At 36.1% G+C, this 16,015-nt stretch overlaps 1 non-coding gene across 1 annotated transcript; it reads right to left on the reverse strand.

The window, feature by feature from the left end:
* Window positions 1-2,264: 2,264 nt before the first annotated feature.
* Window positions 2,265-2,371, reverse strand: LOC141676416 (small nucleolar RNA R71). Its single transcript, XR_012557007.1, has one exon. It is a non-coding gene; the product is annotated as a small nucleolar RNA R71 (small nucleolar RNA).
* Between the last annotated feature and the right edge of the window lie 13,644 nt (window positions 2,372-16,015).

Raw genomic sequence — 16,015 nt, forward strand, 5'->3', positions numbered from 1 at the left:
TTCGAAGTATTCCATTCATCCAGGAAGCACAAAAATGTATCGCGATTTAAAGGAAAACTTTTGGTGGCCGAATATGAAGAAGGAAATAGCAGAATGGGTAAGTAAATGCTACACATGCCAGCGAGTTAAAGCAGAACATCAACGTCCGAGTGGGTTATTGCAACCATTAGACATTCCAGAATGGAAATGGGAACATCTGGCGATGGATTTCGTAGTGGGACTTGATAAGTGGATTTTATATCCACTTGGAACGCTTTATTACAAGCTTAAATTGGTGTTTTGGACTCAAGTTGTTGGTATTTTGATGTATTTTTATGTTATTGCATTTCAGGTATCAGTTAAATGAAGAAAAGAGCTTTTAAAGGAAATATGATGAAAATTGATCAGAATTGGAAGCCAAGGCCATTGTCAAGTTGTAGAGAATCTCAACAGCTTCGCCTGGGCAGTTGCATCGCCTAATTCTGACGAGTAGAACTCAAGTTATGGTCAAAACAAGACTCATCAGAATATTTTTCCAGTCAGTAGCTGAGCGCCCGCTCAGCAGAGCTGAGCGCCCGCTCAAAGAGCTGAGCGCCCACTCAGGAGAGCTGAGCGGCCACTCAGGAGAGCTGAGCGGCCGCTGAGGGCGCGGATGGTCGCTGATTTCGCTGAAAAAGCCTTTTTTGAGTAGAATTTGACGATTTTAAGGGTCCAGGTCCACTAGGGGCGTATATATACTTAAAAAAAAGGGTTTTCATCATCCGGGAAGATTGGGATACCAAGGAGAAGACCTAGAAGCACAAAACAACTCCGAAAAAGAAGATCTTGTTTTCAACTTGTGATTCTTTAAATTAGTTGTAACTTTGGATGCTCATTTTCGTTCTTGTTGAACCTCGATCTCGTTTATTCGTACTTTGATTATTATTTAGTTTATTAAGACCTTGTTTTATACCATGCTTTCATTGGAACCCATGGTGACGATGAGTTCGATTATGAACTAATCGTTGTCATGGGGTTCTAGCGGATTTACTTATGAATTTCAATAGTTAAATTATTTCGATATCTTGGTGTGTGGAGATTGATTGATATCCTAGTATGGTTGTGCTTATTCGTCTTATGTGCGTAGCTAACATATAAGATAGCTTGTTAATCTCTATTGAAGCGACAGTGAATATAGAGGTTTACAACTTGCCATGCTAGCATAGGTTCATGTATTTGTTATACATGATTCGTAGGTAACTCTAACCGTTTTACTTGCCCTATGTAATCAAGATAGATTACTTGTGCTTAAACCGTTATGTTGTCAAATTCTATAGACATATAGGGTCTCAATATAATTGGTGCCTATTCAGCTTATATCTCTTTTGTGGATGTCTGGTAGAATGGTACTCGTGCAATGAAAGTTGGCGTTTATCAGTTTCGTGTTATCTGATTAGTGTCATCACCATCACATGCTAAGGTTAAGAACAATAAGGCTATTGAATGAAGTATTTAATGAAGTTAGGATCCCATGTTTGTCATATATAGTAATTCAACTTCAATTCTCTTAGTTAATGTTATTTAGTATAATCTCTTAGTTTAATAAAAACCCAATTTGTTATTTGTCTTAGCATTGAGCGATAACCATACATTGTTGCATAGGTGCATAAATTGAACTTAACCTAAACCAGTCTCTGTGGGAATGAATTTGATTTATATCTTATACTACTTGCGAACGCGTATACTTGCGTGAATATTAGCGCGTGTTTTCGCCCTAACAAGTTTTTGGCGCCGCTGCTGGGGACTCGGTGTTAATTTTTAGTTTATGTGCTTGTCATCAGTGGTTGTTAAAGTTTAGTGACTCGGATTCTTTTACTTTCACGGTTTACTTGTTTGTGTTTCAGGTACTCATTACAATGGGAGATCTAGTAGCACGAACGAGAGCTTTGATGGATTTTTCTCAACCCAAGATCAATGACATTCGATCTAGCATTGTCCGGATAGCTATCACAGCTAATACCTTTGAGATCAAGCCTGGCAAAATTCAATGGGTGCAGAATTCAATCCAGTTTGGGGGTTCTCCAATGGAAGATCCCAATACACACATTAGGGATTTCATAGAGATCTGCGACACCTTCAGGTTCAATGGTGTTTCTGAAGATGCTGTGAAGATGAGACTGTTCCCATTTTCTCTGAGGGACAAGGCTAAGAGCTGGTTACACTCTCAACCAGCTGGTTCGATTACTACTTGGGAGGATCTTGCTCAGAAATTCCTTACTAAATTCTTCCCTATGGCGAAGACAGCTGCAATCAGAAACGCTATTACTCAATTTGCGTAGCAAACGGGAGAATCGCTAACTGAAGCTTGGGAGCGCTACAAGGAGATGCTTAGGAAGTGTCCTCATTATGGAATTCCTGATTGGATGATCATCACTTGTTTTTACAATGGGGAGCACAGTCCAGACCCATGCTCGATGCAGCATCAGGCGGAGCATTATGGGCAAAGAGCTATAAGGAAGCTTATGATCTAATTAAACTGATGGCTGCTAATGAATATCAGTATCCAACCCAGAGATATCCACATGGCAAGGTAGCAGGAGTTCTTGAAGTGAATACAGCTACGGCTATCACTGCTCAACTAAAGGCGTTGTCTATGAAGATCGATTCTCTGGCTAACTATGGTGTTAGGCAGATAATTAGTGTTTGTGAGCTGTGTGCAGGTTCGCATGCGACGGAACAATGCGCTATATCTAGTGACTCAGCTCAGTTTGTGAGCAACTTTCAGAGATCGCAGCAACTAGTTCCAGACACTTATCATCCTGACAACTGGAATCATCCTAACTTCAGCTGGAGCAACAATCAGAATGCGATGCAACAACCGTTCCAGCAGTTTGGAAATAAGCTATTCAACCCTCCTGGTTTTCAGCAACAAATTGCACCAAAACAACAACTCCAAATTCAACAACAAAATCATGATGCAGGTCTATCTTCGAATGAAAAATCTGAATTGGAGGAGTTGCGGCTTATGTGCAAAAACCAGGCTATTATATGCCAAAGCCAGGCCATTTCCATCAAGACTCTGGAGAACCAAATAGGGCAAATTGCTAATGCTTTATTGAATCGGCCACCAGGAATGCTTCCTAGTGATACAGAAACAAATCCAGGCAAGAGGGAAGTTGAAGAACAGGTGAACGCCATCACCTTAAGGTCTGGAAAGGTCGCAAGCCCCCAAGTTCAGCAAGACGAAGAGCCTGAAAAGTCTCAAGTTCCAGAATCTGAAGTTTTGGCTGAAGAAGATGTGCAGAAGGAAGTAGAGGTGGAACCAAGGAAGACTACTGTGGAACACACTCCTCCTGAGAGTAATACAGGGGAGAAACAGATCTATCCTCCACCTCCTTTTCCTAAGAGGCTGCAGAAGAAAAAGCTGGATAAGCAATTTGCTAAGTTTCTGGAGGTGTTCAAAAAACTTCATATCAACATACCTTTCGCTGAAGCTCTTGAAAAGATGCCTAGCTATGCGAGGTTTATGAAAGGTATTCTCTCTCGGAAAGTGAATCTCGATGACTTAGAGACTGTTGCTCTCACGGAGGAATGCAGTGTTGTGCTGCAACAAAAGTTGCCTCCGAAGCTTAAAGATCCTGGAAGCTTCACTATTCCTTACACCATCGGAAACTTGTCGTTCGACAAGTGTTTATGTGATTTAGGAGCTAGCATCAATCTGATGCCCTTATCTATCTTCAAGAAGCTTGGTCTGCCTGATCTGAAACCAACAAACATGTCATTGCAACTAGCTGACCGTTCCATCGCTTATTAATGAGGTATAGTGGAGGATGTCTTGATCAAGGTGGATAAACTCTTCTTCCCTGCTTACTTTGTAATTCTTGATTTCAAGGAAGATAAGAAGATTCCCATTATCTTGGGAAGACCATTCTTGGCTACAGGCCGAACTATGATCGATATGCAAAAAGGAGAGCTTTCGATGAAGGTTTACGATCAAAAGGTCACTTTTAATGTGTTCAAGGCAATAAAGTTACCCACAGAAAAAGAAGAGTGCTTTAAAATAGAGCGGGTCGACTCAGTTTTTGAAGATGAAGGAGGAGTAGAGCAACTGCAGGTTTTGAATGCACCTCCGTGGGAGAAGAAGTTGGATATGCCATTCGATTCTCTTGGGTTAGCAGAGCTGAAAATTTCTCAGGAGCGTTTTGAACCATTTACTCAAGAAGCTCCCATACTTGAGCTCAACCGACAGCCAAATCACTTGAGTTATTCATTCTTAGGTGCACCCCCTGACAAGGGGTTGGGATATATCTTTGATGATGTAGAGGGTAGCCGAACGGATCCTCCAGTGCCTATAGAGGGTTCTTCTCATGTGTAGCAGGTAGTTGATAGGACTGGTGTTGGTGATGAGCAGTACAGGCGAGTAACTAGGCGTATGGAGGCCATGCACGACATTCACCATCATTTTACTGCAGATTTGACATATGCTTTCGGTACTGTTGTTTGAGACACTGGTGGCGAGGTTGATTGGCCACCTGATCCTCTACCTGAAGAGGGTGATCTTTCTGACGACTAGGTATGCCTGAATTCCTTATTATTACCTTCAATGAGGACATTGAAAATTTTAAGTTTGGGGGTGATAATGTAAGGATTAGTAGTGTTTGTCCATATAGATTTATGTTGCATGTTTAGTTGTAGTTCATTCATATTTTTGCATGATTGTTCATTTAGGACATATTTGTCTGTTTATGTAATTTCATATAGTTGCATTTGCATACATATTTAGCATGATCCCTTAAGATGAACTATGATATTTGATAAGTTGATGTTGATTTGAGTGTGGTGATAAGGAATAGAGGGATGTTTAAGTCTTAATGAATTGATTTGCATGCCAGAAATAAATATTTTCACAAAGTCTTATAGGGTTGCTTTTGATCTAGATCATGATCATACTTGTTTGTTGTTGAGATTTAATCACTTGGTTATATATAGAATTTGTGATATTCTCGTACTGACGTAAAAACACTGATTTTTTTTATCTGGAAAAAAACTTGGATTTCATTGCTAGTTGTTGTAAGGCTAGGCATCAAATGGCTAGTAGCCGGCTCATATTTTTATGAGTAGTCTAGGGTTGAATGAGATGGAGCGAAACGCACTCATTCAGAAATTGTTGAAAAAAAAGGAAAAAAAAGAAAAAAAAGAAAGAAAAAAAGTATGTGTTTATGCACAATTGATCAAGAGTGAGCTCTTTAATACTCGAGTTATTAAGTTCTAGGGGACTTTGTGCCTAGTGACCTAAGGCTTTTATAGTCTGGGATCCGCTAGCCTAACGCTCGCTACATGGGTATTATTGTATAAGTCTTTTGGGACCTCATTCATTGCACGATCAAATAAGCATCTTTGTTATGTGTTCAATAATAGTGTGAATCCTTGTATAACTCTAGTAGAAAGCAGGTGTTGTGAGTCATAATGCGTTTATTGTCTATTCTGTTTATAAACTTTTGATTGTTTCGATGATAGATAAGTTATGGTTATTGATCTAGTATCGAGAGTATATCTGTTAAGCATCCACACACGCACGTTTCTGGTTTGTGAGTTGGTTTGTGGGATTTATTCGAACTCTGTTTCAAGTTATTGCATTCTTAGAGGCATTGGTTTATTCATTTGGTTATGGTTATTCTGAGGGGATCGATTGCATTATCATTTAGTTGCATTCACATAGTTGCATTCATGCATTAGGTTTGTTTTATTGTTTTGAGTCTGTTTATGCTTGAGGACAAGCATCGATTCAAGTTTGGGGGTGTGATAAGTGGATTTTATATCCACTTGGAACGCTTTATTACAAGCTTAAATTGGTGTTTTGGACTCAAGTTGTTGGTACTTTGATGTGTTTTTGTGTTATTGCATTTCAGGTATCAGTTAAATGAAGAAAAGAGCTTTTAAAGGAAATATGATGAAAAGTGATCAGAATTGGAAGCCAAGGCCATTGTCAAGTTGTAGAGAATCTCAATAGCTTCGCGTGGGCAGTTGAATCGCCTAATTCTGACGAGTAGAACTCAAGTTATGGTCAAAACAAGATTCATCAGAATATTTTCCCAGTCAGTAGCTGAGCGCCCGCTCAGAGAGCTGAGCGCCCGCTCAGGGCGCGGCTGGTCGCTGAAAAAGCTTTTTTTGAGTAGAATTTGACGATTTTAAAGGTCCAGGTCCACTAGGGGCGTATATATACTTAAAAAAAAGGTTTTCATCATCCGGGAAGATTGGGATACCAAGGAGAAGACCTAGAAGCACAGAACAACTCCGAAAAAGAAGATCTTGTATAACGACTCGTGTAACCTTTTTGAATTATTTAATTATGCAACTATGAAAATTATTAAATAAATAAAATATGTGTGTTGGTTTTGACCGCTATGTGTTATTTGATTATTATCCATATGTGATTTATAGTGTATCGGATTGTCCGTGCGATTAATTATGCGATCATATGGAATTGTTTCAATTTTAAAAGTGGATTTAATGCAAATTTATTTGTATAAATATTTGAAGTATTTCTAAAATTGTTTTTATGATTTTATAATTATAATAATTATTTTTAGGATTTTATAAAATTGATAAATCAATATTTTATTATTTATTTATTTTTAAATGATTTTCTGATCACTTTTATTTGTAAAATCCATATTTAATTCTAAAATTCTTCAAAAATTATGAAACTCATATTTATTTCAGTTTGAAATATTCCGAGAATTTTAAAATTATTTTGAAAATTTTCGGGATTAGTTTCACACGCTCGTTGTTTCGTTTTATTGATAAAAGCGGGTATAAGTGACATTTCAAAAATTGTGTTAAAATTCTGAAAATTTCATTTTTATTTACTTCGGGATATTTATAATATTATAAGATTATTTTTGCGATTTTCTGAATTTGTTCTAAGTGCAACTCGGTTCGTTAATTATGAAATGCGGATATGTTGCGCGTTTTAAAAATGTGTTAAAAATTTTGAAATTTATATTCTATTACTCTCGGGGTATCTATATAAATTTTAAAATCATAATGGGTCTATTTCGATAAGTGATTAGTTACCGCAAGTACCCGTTGTAAGATTAAAACTGATCAGAAACTCTATGCGGTCCGGATAAAAAAAAAACTGATACGTGTCTTATTAAAAGACACGCGGCAACACAAACAAAGCCGGGGGGGTGACTCCTGTGTTTGCTAATAAACATCAATCTCTCTTCTTATTCCTTTCTAATTCCCCCTCTCTCTTTCTTGTCCTGGCGGTGTTGTACTTTCTTTTCCGGCGACCTTCGCCTCTGTTTCTTGGTCTCGTTGCCGGCAGTAGTCCGGTGGGTTCTGCCGCCTTGGTATCGGCCTGGTTAGTGGTTCCGCTATATATACACACACGTGTGTGTATATCGCAGTGGAGGGTATGGTTGTTGTTGATTATTGTGTTCTGTGATTGTGTCCTTGTATCTATCTCCGATTGGCCTTGTTTTTTTGGCCTGTTCTTTTACTTCCGGCCTGCTGCTTTGCTTTTTGGTGGTTGATTCTCTGGTCTGTTGTGCGGTTACGTTTTGTTCCTATTGAGCCATGTCCTGTTGGGTCGATTGTGCATTGGATTGGATTTTTGCAGAATTGTTATTAACTTAAATTCCCTTTTTCTCGCAGGAATTTATTGATTACATTCGTGATATTAAATTGTTCATATCAAAAGTTATTTTTTTATAACTAATCGATAGAATTTTGTGTTGGAAACCCGAGCATTTATCGGGTACCCGCGAAATTTTGTCGCCGTCCGCGATGACTTTTACGAGTGGACGGTGGACTATGATGATTATATTCTGAGTCCTAATTTAACAAATTAATGTAAAATGCGAATAATAATAGTATTGAATTGACGATTTGGGGAATTGTGAATATTGGTTGTTGTGAATTATAGTGGTGAAGTGACGTCGAATTATTCGACGGGTTAGTCCGATAAATAAAGGAAGTGCTGCTCAATTTCCGGGAAACTGAACTACGTAAATACGAGAACATATTCGATGATTATCGAGATGTTGAATGACTATATATATATATGTGCGTGTGTTTTATATGAAACTTGATTGTACGATGTGATGGAATATTTTTCTAAATCGATAACCCTGATTTCATAAAATAAAGAGTATGGGTATTTTCCAAAAACGAACACTAAACCGATTTTCGAGAACGTGAGCCCTAAGTGATACGTGTATTATTATATGAAATATGTTATGAGTCAGATTTTGTTAACGTTTGGGTAGATTGTTAGCGAGGATATGTCAAGCATAATCGAATGTCTAAGTTAGGATATTTCGACATTGTAGGTTCTAGTCAGAATGCCTGAGAATTGGAATTGGACGAAAAATAGTTGGTGGTGAGTCGAAAAGCTCATTAAGGTCTCAATCAAAGGACTTAAGTGTTGAGGTCGAATCCAGAATGATATAGTGGTTGGACGTAAAAGTCTAAGCGGCAGAATTGGTCCAGAATTGATCAGTAATACTTGTAAAACCCTGTAAGGCAAGTATTTCTGAACTTTTCTTCAAGATATATTACGAATGTTTTCGAACTATTTCATAACATGTTGCTATTATTAAACATAATTCCTGTTTTGTAATGCAAGTATTTTAAACTGCTTACCTTAAACCCTAAATCTTTCTTGATCTTGAGCCGTAAGCCTTATTCTTTGTAAACCATCCTTTGTTGATCCCCAGATATCAATTCACACCAATATGATACTACTCCCCAAAGGTATAACTACCAAACACCAAACACTGAAACAAAATTGTTTGAAAACACATAAACTTTTATACTGCAACCATTCTTTATAACATCAAAGAACTATACTTTGAGAAATCATTTCTGACCTAATACCGGATGCTGGTACAAATTGAAAACCATTTCTTATACATACCCTGAAATTCCCTTGAGATATCCATAAGCCTCCTTATGCTTTTATTCAAGTGTTTAACTATCGTTGAGTATGAACTTGTTTTATTGAATTATATCGCTTATCATATTGAACTGCTTTAGGATTGGATAGTTTTTGTATATGTGGACCAGATTCGTGGTCAGACCATACCAATGGTCAAATTAGGCCAATGTGTGCCTTGGATCCGGTAATTAGAGCAGTGCTGTGTGCTTGCTCGGTGTTAGTGCGTGACTGATCAGCAGCCTAACCTTGGTTTTTAAAACTTAAAATGAAAATCCAATTCTAATGATTAGTTGAAAAGAAACTTGATTCCTTTGAATCCTCTCATTTGATCATTGTTTAACTTCAGTTATCGTTATCGTGACTTGCTGAGCTAGTTAGCTCACCCTTGCGATTCTTTTATATATTTTCAGTTGAAAAGAATATGGATGATAGTGAAGTTCCTCAGTCCAAAGTGCGGGCTAAGGTTCCAGTGAGTGGATCGAGCTAGCAGAAGTTTCATGCGGTAAATAGATAGTTAGATTGTAAGAATGATTTTATTATCAATTATAAGTTAAATTAGTTGGGATTTGGTACGTTGTAATAAAAGTTAAGGCTGTGGCTTGTTTTCATACTTTAACCTGTTGTGATCCGTGGTTTTGTGAAGCAGGGTCATTATAAATAATATTTCCTATACAGGTTGATGTATTGTGTTTGTGTTGTGGACCCCAAACTTCTGACCCGGGTTTGGAGGGCGTCACAGGTTGGTATCAGAGCTACAGGTTATAAGTCACTGAAACAAGCCTAGATTGTCGGGATTGGGTAGAGGGTTAGGATTAAAAATAGAAAGTAGAAAGATAAGACGTTGTGAGATTGAGTGCGATGGTATAGTAGGTCTCCGACATAGTTCATATTGCGATTCGGGATTCTCAGCTTGTGACGTGATTTCCAGACAACGACAATGGCAGATCTTGATTCCCCGGTGTCATTGGATCATTTGGAGTTTTCCGTTCGAGGATCATCATCTTCTCTCAGATTGGATTTGCACCTTGTTCCTCCACCAGCATTAATGGTATTACCTTCCGTTATAACGATTGCACTTCTTCAAGCTATTTTATGATACTTTTCTACCTCTTGATATGAGACTACCTATTGAAGAACCTCCATATGTTTATTCTTGTTTCACTGGACATTCGGCTGTGAGCGTATCTCTTTAGTCTACCCTACATCCTGTTCTATACCCCCAGCTTAGAACTTGTCCTATGAAGTAATTGTACCTACAAGGATGGATTCGAGAGCTACAGTAAATGGTGAGCGCTTGAGTTATAATTAGAGGTGAGACGAAGTTTAGAAAGGAGATTTAAGTGTTTCAGAGGATAGCTGTTATCGGGTTAAAAGAAGCCCTTAGTGACTAAGCCACCCGTGAATAAGTATGGGATGAACTAGATAAATTTTGAAGGAATAAGAGAGAAAAGTATAAACCTGGGATTTTTGTGAAATTAAATGATGATGATATGATAACTTTGATATGTAAAGTAGTGATGTGATGTGATACGGGTAAACTTTGTTCTATGAAATAGACTTGTGGACTATTGGATAGTCTGTTCTATTTAACTACTGTAACGATAATGTCGGGAGTATCACCAGTATGGGAGCTTTGATGTGAAACTACGAATAAGATAATGTGCGACAACAATTGAATTTCATCGATTAAGGAAGGTAAGTGGACACGATGAGGAGAAAAGGTAGATTGGAGTGAACGAACTTTTATGTGATTGTTTCTTTAATATGGTACCTCCTTATAGGTCGGAAGGACAACAACCAACTCATATAGTAAGGACAACCAGGTTTGTGATTTTTCAAACTTTTTAGAAAAAATTTCGAAAAAGATTTTCCTTTACAAATTTTTAAAAGCCTTTTTGAATAAAATAATTTTTAAACATTGGTTGTCGAGTTACTACTTGAGTTTCTTGTTTGTTAGAAAGCCTGGATTACCTGGAAAGATGCTGTTTCAGACCTAGTATTGCTAATTCCAAGAACAAAGTAACTTGCGATTATGAAGAAGTTGATCATTCCTAACAGTAAGGTGCAAGTATTATTTGATAAAATTTACAGCATAATCAGCGTACGGAGTAACTATACATTCAATTACTAGGACTATCAGAGTTCGAAGAATTCATTAATTCAACAGAAGCCGGAGCGTGATCGAAAAGATTGAAAAGATTTCCAAACCTCTCTAAAAGAAGAATATTGTTAACAAAAGGATAGTTATATCGTATGGTTCGTGGTTATTCTAAATTAAAAGAGGAAGCCCGAAGTTATCAGATAAGAACGCCATTATGATCGAATTGTTAAAGTATTATACGTGTAGGTGCGACGTTACAGACGCGAGACTTGACAAGTAAGAATCTACCATAATGCTTAATTTGTGAAGGCATTTCAACGTACTTTCTAAAGTTATTATATGACACAATGGAGATATGATCGAACAAGCTCGAAAGATGAATACAAGTGAAATGTGGATGGTAACCAACATTATCGTTCTTGTCTTCAATATTACAGCGTATATTCCATTTCAATTCTTAAAAATGTATGAACTTCTTTTCTCAGATAAACTCTTTTCTAAGATATCGAAAATGAGGATATTCCATTCCTTTCAAATTTATTTGCTTCCCTCAAGTTTTGCTTTCTGATTGGGACAAACAGTGTTATGGTGAGACACTTTGTCAGAATGACGAAGAGTCGGGTGGGACGCCACCTAATCATGTGCTGTATGCCATATGGTATGAAAGACTGGCCATCTTAAGTACCAATGTGGTTGTCTCATTCATATTCAAATCCTTGTTTCTTCTTTCTTTTCAACTTTCAATTTTGTTGAATTGTGAATCCTTCTAGTTGCTTCGTTGTACTGTCGTTCTTTGCAAGAGGTTTTTAAGCATAAATCAACGTATCCTTAATCAAGCGGATGAAGTTCCATCTACCTCTTATGCATGGAAAGGAAACACGGGCACATGACGAGGATTACAAATTACTAGCCCCAGTGAAGAATCCACTAAGAGTCAAGGAAATCTACTCCAATGAGGAATACGTTTCCGAGAACGAGAAATTGCGATTTTCTTATGAAATATGTTATTCAGAATACGTACGTGATGACATGGATGATTAGGGTGAATACCTTATGCGTTAAAATATTAAAAGATATGAGAGTAACTTAATTGTTTATCTCTCAAGGTTTTATTGATAAGATTAGGATCAAAGGATTAATAAGTTAAGAATGTGAAAGTGTTGAATAAGGGAGTACTAATGGTGAAATTGAGATTCCTGGCAATAAGTTGTGAAGAATTGATATCATGGAAGATAAGAGGTTTTGATATTATTCTAAGGAATGGATTAACTATTAAAGCGTGATGTCCAGGCAGACCATCTTGATGAAAAGATAAATTCTGAGGATGTCAAATGAGAAGGTGATGAGGTTCAGAAGATGAAAGAAGGTAAAGAATTTGTTGATGATGATTATAGTAATCAAGATGTGAGCATTACGGTGAATATGAGATAAATAAAAGTCAGGAGTAAACAGAATTTGAAGATTTTATAGTTTCAAGATATATTTCCAGACGAATTACCAAAATACGACCTTATCTAAAATGGCACCAGTTAGAACGAGGAAGTTAGCAAAGCGGATGCAAGAAATGCTAGGAGAAGAAGCAATTAAACCCAGTGTATTCCATGAAGTGTACCAGTACTATTTGTTAATAAGAAAATGGAAGTATGAGATTATGCGTCAACTAAAGCCAGTTCAACAAATTTACTATCAAAAGCAAGTACATGTTACCTCGACCCAATGATTTATTTGATCAAACGAAAGAAGCAAAGTACTTTTATGAGATTGATTTAAGACTTGATATTTCACTAGTTGAGGATTAAACCTATGGATGTATCAAGGATAATTTTCATAACTAAGTACTGTTTTTATATTGTCATCTATATTAACCAATATACCAGTAATATTTGAACTAGATGGACAGCACCTTTAAGGAATATCCGAGTAAGCTATAGTTGTGATACTTAAAGTCAACGAAGGACCATGCGAAGCATTTAATGATAACTGGGAAGTTGGAGAAGAAAGAAGTTGTATGAAATATAGTTCTTAGTATAAATAGTCAATGTAGAAAAGATCAAAAGAGATTCAGCAGAAGTTAAAGTTACTATGAATGAAAAGAGACCAGAAACACTCACAAAAGTAAGAAGTTTATATGAAGTAAAGAAGGGTAAAGAAAGTTTTACAGAGTTAAGTGAAAGAATGGTTACAGCACCTGTTTTATCATTTTAAAAGTATCAAGGAGGTTGGTAGTGTATAGTAATGCTTCTCATTAAAAAATAGGATGTGTGTGGATGCAGCACAATAGAGTTATTGTATATGCATCCAGACAACCGAAACCTTATGAGCAGAAGTATCATACCCATAATTTGGGATTAACAGTAATAATATTCGTTTTGAAGGATTTGGGAAACATGATATGTATGGAAAAAGGTGTAAGATCTATACGGGCCATAAGAGGTTGAAGTATGTGTTCACGAGAAAAAGCTAAGATAGAGGAAAGTAATAACGGATATAGAAACTATACCAGAGGAATTAACTATAGAATTCCGAAAGTTGGAATTGGAAGCTAAAGTTCATAATCCAAAAGGAAGAAGATGGATAGTGTAACCTTTCAGTTGAAGTTGTGAAGGGAAAAATAAGATGTCAAGAGAAAATAATGGATCACGATGTTAGTAGTTAGAAAACAGAAATTTATACGCCCAGGAGAACGATCACGATATCTCCAGATTCTCTTCCAGCACTTGGATGCTACAAGTAGAAGAATTAAGAAATGAGATCCCACAGGGAATTCACAATATTAAGTATTTAAGTTATTGAAGAAATGTCAAGATATATGGAAATTTAAAGAAAAAATAGTGATAACCAAGTATAAAAAGGAAATTTCAAGATAGATCAGGAGGTGTTGGACAGGTCAAAGAGTTAAAAACGAAATATTGGAATGCCTAGTGGATAAAGCAGATCCAGGAAGTGACTTTATAAGAGGCGAACCGTAAAGTGGGAGTTTAACAAAACAACGAATAAGAATAAGTGACCCCTATAAAGAATTAATTTCCTACGAGACCTAATTCAAGCAATCTATTATATCTCGAGGAATAACTTAAGATCCAACCTAAGAAAATTTCAGAGATTACGATTAAGGTGAGTTAAGAGCATTGCGAGCTCGGGTGATATTATGTGAAATGACGACTGTATCAGGTGATTATAAGGAATTAAGGAACGTGGTGTATAAGGAGTGCTTGGATAAGCAAACTGTATTTATTGATAACATCCTCAGCTACTCAAAAAATAAGAGAGTCTGTGTGGAATGCCCAAGAATTTCTCTCCAAGGATTAGAAGGAAAGTAACTATGTGTTGAGTCTTCAAGAATGAAATTTTGACTAGGGTTAACAAAAGATTCTGAATTAATCCATTAACAACTACCTAAGTAAAACTGTATGGTAACAGATGCATTATGCCGGCAGAGAAGATTGGATGTAATTAAGACCACCGAGGAGCTAACAGACGAATTGGAAAGAGTGGAATCTGGAGTTTAAATACTTAAAGGTGATAATACGTGAATATATGAGACTACTTTTCAGCCTTAATTGATGAAAAAGAATAAGAGATGCTTAAACATTTAGAATCCAAGTTAATAATGAACACCGTCCAACATCCTTAAGTGGAAAGTCAAAGTACGGAAATAATTTAAGAAATGTAAGATATGTTGAGAGGTGAAGTTTTAAGGAAACATTGGAATGATCATTTATCAGCAATGTCAGTTTTGGAATGCCCATGTATTAAGCTTCGTGTGAACGCAAGTGTAGGTTCCCATTTCTATTAGAATAAAGTGGGAGAAAGAAAGTTGCTAAATCCTAAGTTGTTAAATCCTAAGTTAAATCAGCACGCCGAGAGCGTAGTGCTATTAGTTGAAGCAGCTCGGAGTAGACAAAGAAAGAAAACGAAATTGTATTGAGAGAAAGTATGAGTATAGAAATAGGACCAGTAGTGTTAGTAAAAATGTCGTTTTGAAAGAAATTGGATAAATTTGAGTAGAAGGGACAAGCTAAGTCCTAAAATTAGTAAACCATTCGAGGTATTGATGCATATAGATAAAGTTGTTCATAAAATGATATGACCGTCACTCCAGTATGCATACCTAATATATTTTACTTGTCAATATTAAAGTGATAAGTATTGGGTTTAAACTAAGTAATTGATCAAGAAGCCAATGGGGCTCTTGTCCAAGTTGTTCTGCATATAGAGATCAATCCAAATTCTTGATCGTCAAAGGCAAGTCCTTGGAAATGAGTGCATACCTATTATAAATATGTTTGAACCCTCGAGAAAAAGGGTCTACTTAGAAATTAAAATCAAATTTGCTTGACAAATATCCTCACTTGTGTAGCTAGACCAGATTCTGAGGACAGAATCTTTTTAAGGGGGGAAGGATATAACGACTCGTGTAACCTTTTTGAATTATTTAATTATGCAACTATGGAAATTATTAAATAAATAAAATATGTGTGTTGGTTTTGACCACTATGTGTTGTTTGATTATTATCCATATGTGATTTATAGTGTATCGGATTGTTCGTGCGATTAATTATGCGATCATATGGAATTGTTTCAATTTTAAAAGTGGATTTAATGTAAATTTATTTGTATAAATATTTGAAGTGTTTCTAAAATTGTTTTTATGATTTTATAATTATAATAATTATTTTTAGGATTTTATAAAATTGAGAAATCAATATTTTATTATTTATTTATTTTAAATGATTTTCTGATCACTTTTATTTGTAAAATCCATATTTAATTCTAAAATTCTTCAAAAATTATGAAACTCATATTTATTTAATTTGGAATATTCCGAGAATTTTAAAATTATTTTGAAAATTTTCAGGATTAGTTTCATGCGCTCGCTGTTTTGTTTTATTGATAAAAGCGGGTATAAGTGACATTTCAAAAATTGTGTTAAAATTCTGAAAATTTCATTTTTATTTACTTCGGGATATTTATAATATTATAAGATTATTTTTGCGATTTTCTGAATT

This window comes from Apium graveolens, chromosome 7 (assembly GCF_009905375.1).
Source record: "Apium graveolens cultivar Ventura chromosome 7, ASM990537v1, whole genome shotgun sequence".
NCBI lineage: Eukaryota > Viridiplantae > Streptophyta > Magnoliopsida > Apiales > Apiaceae > Apium > Apium graveolens.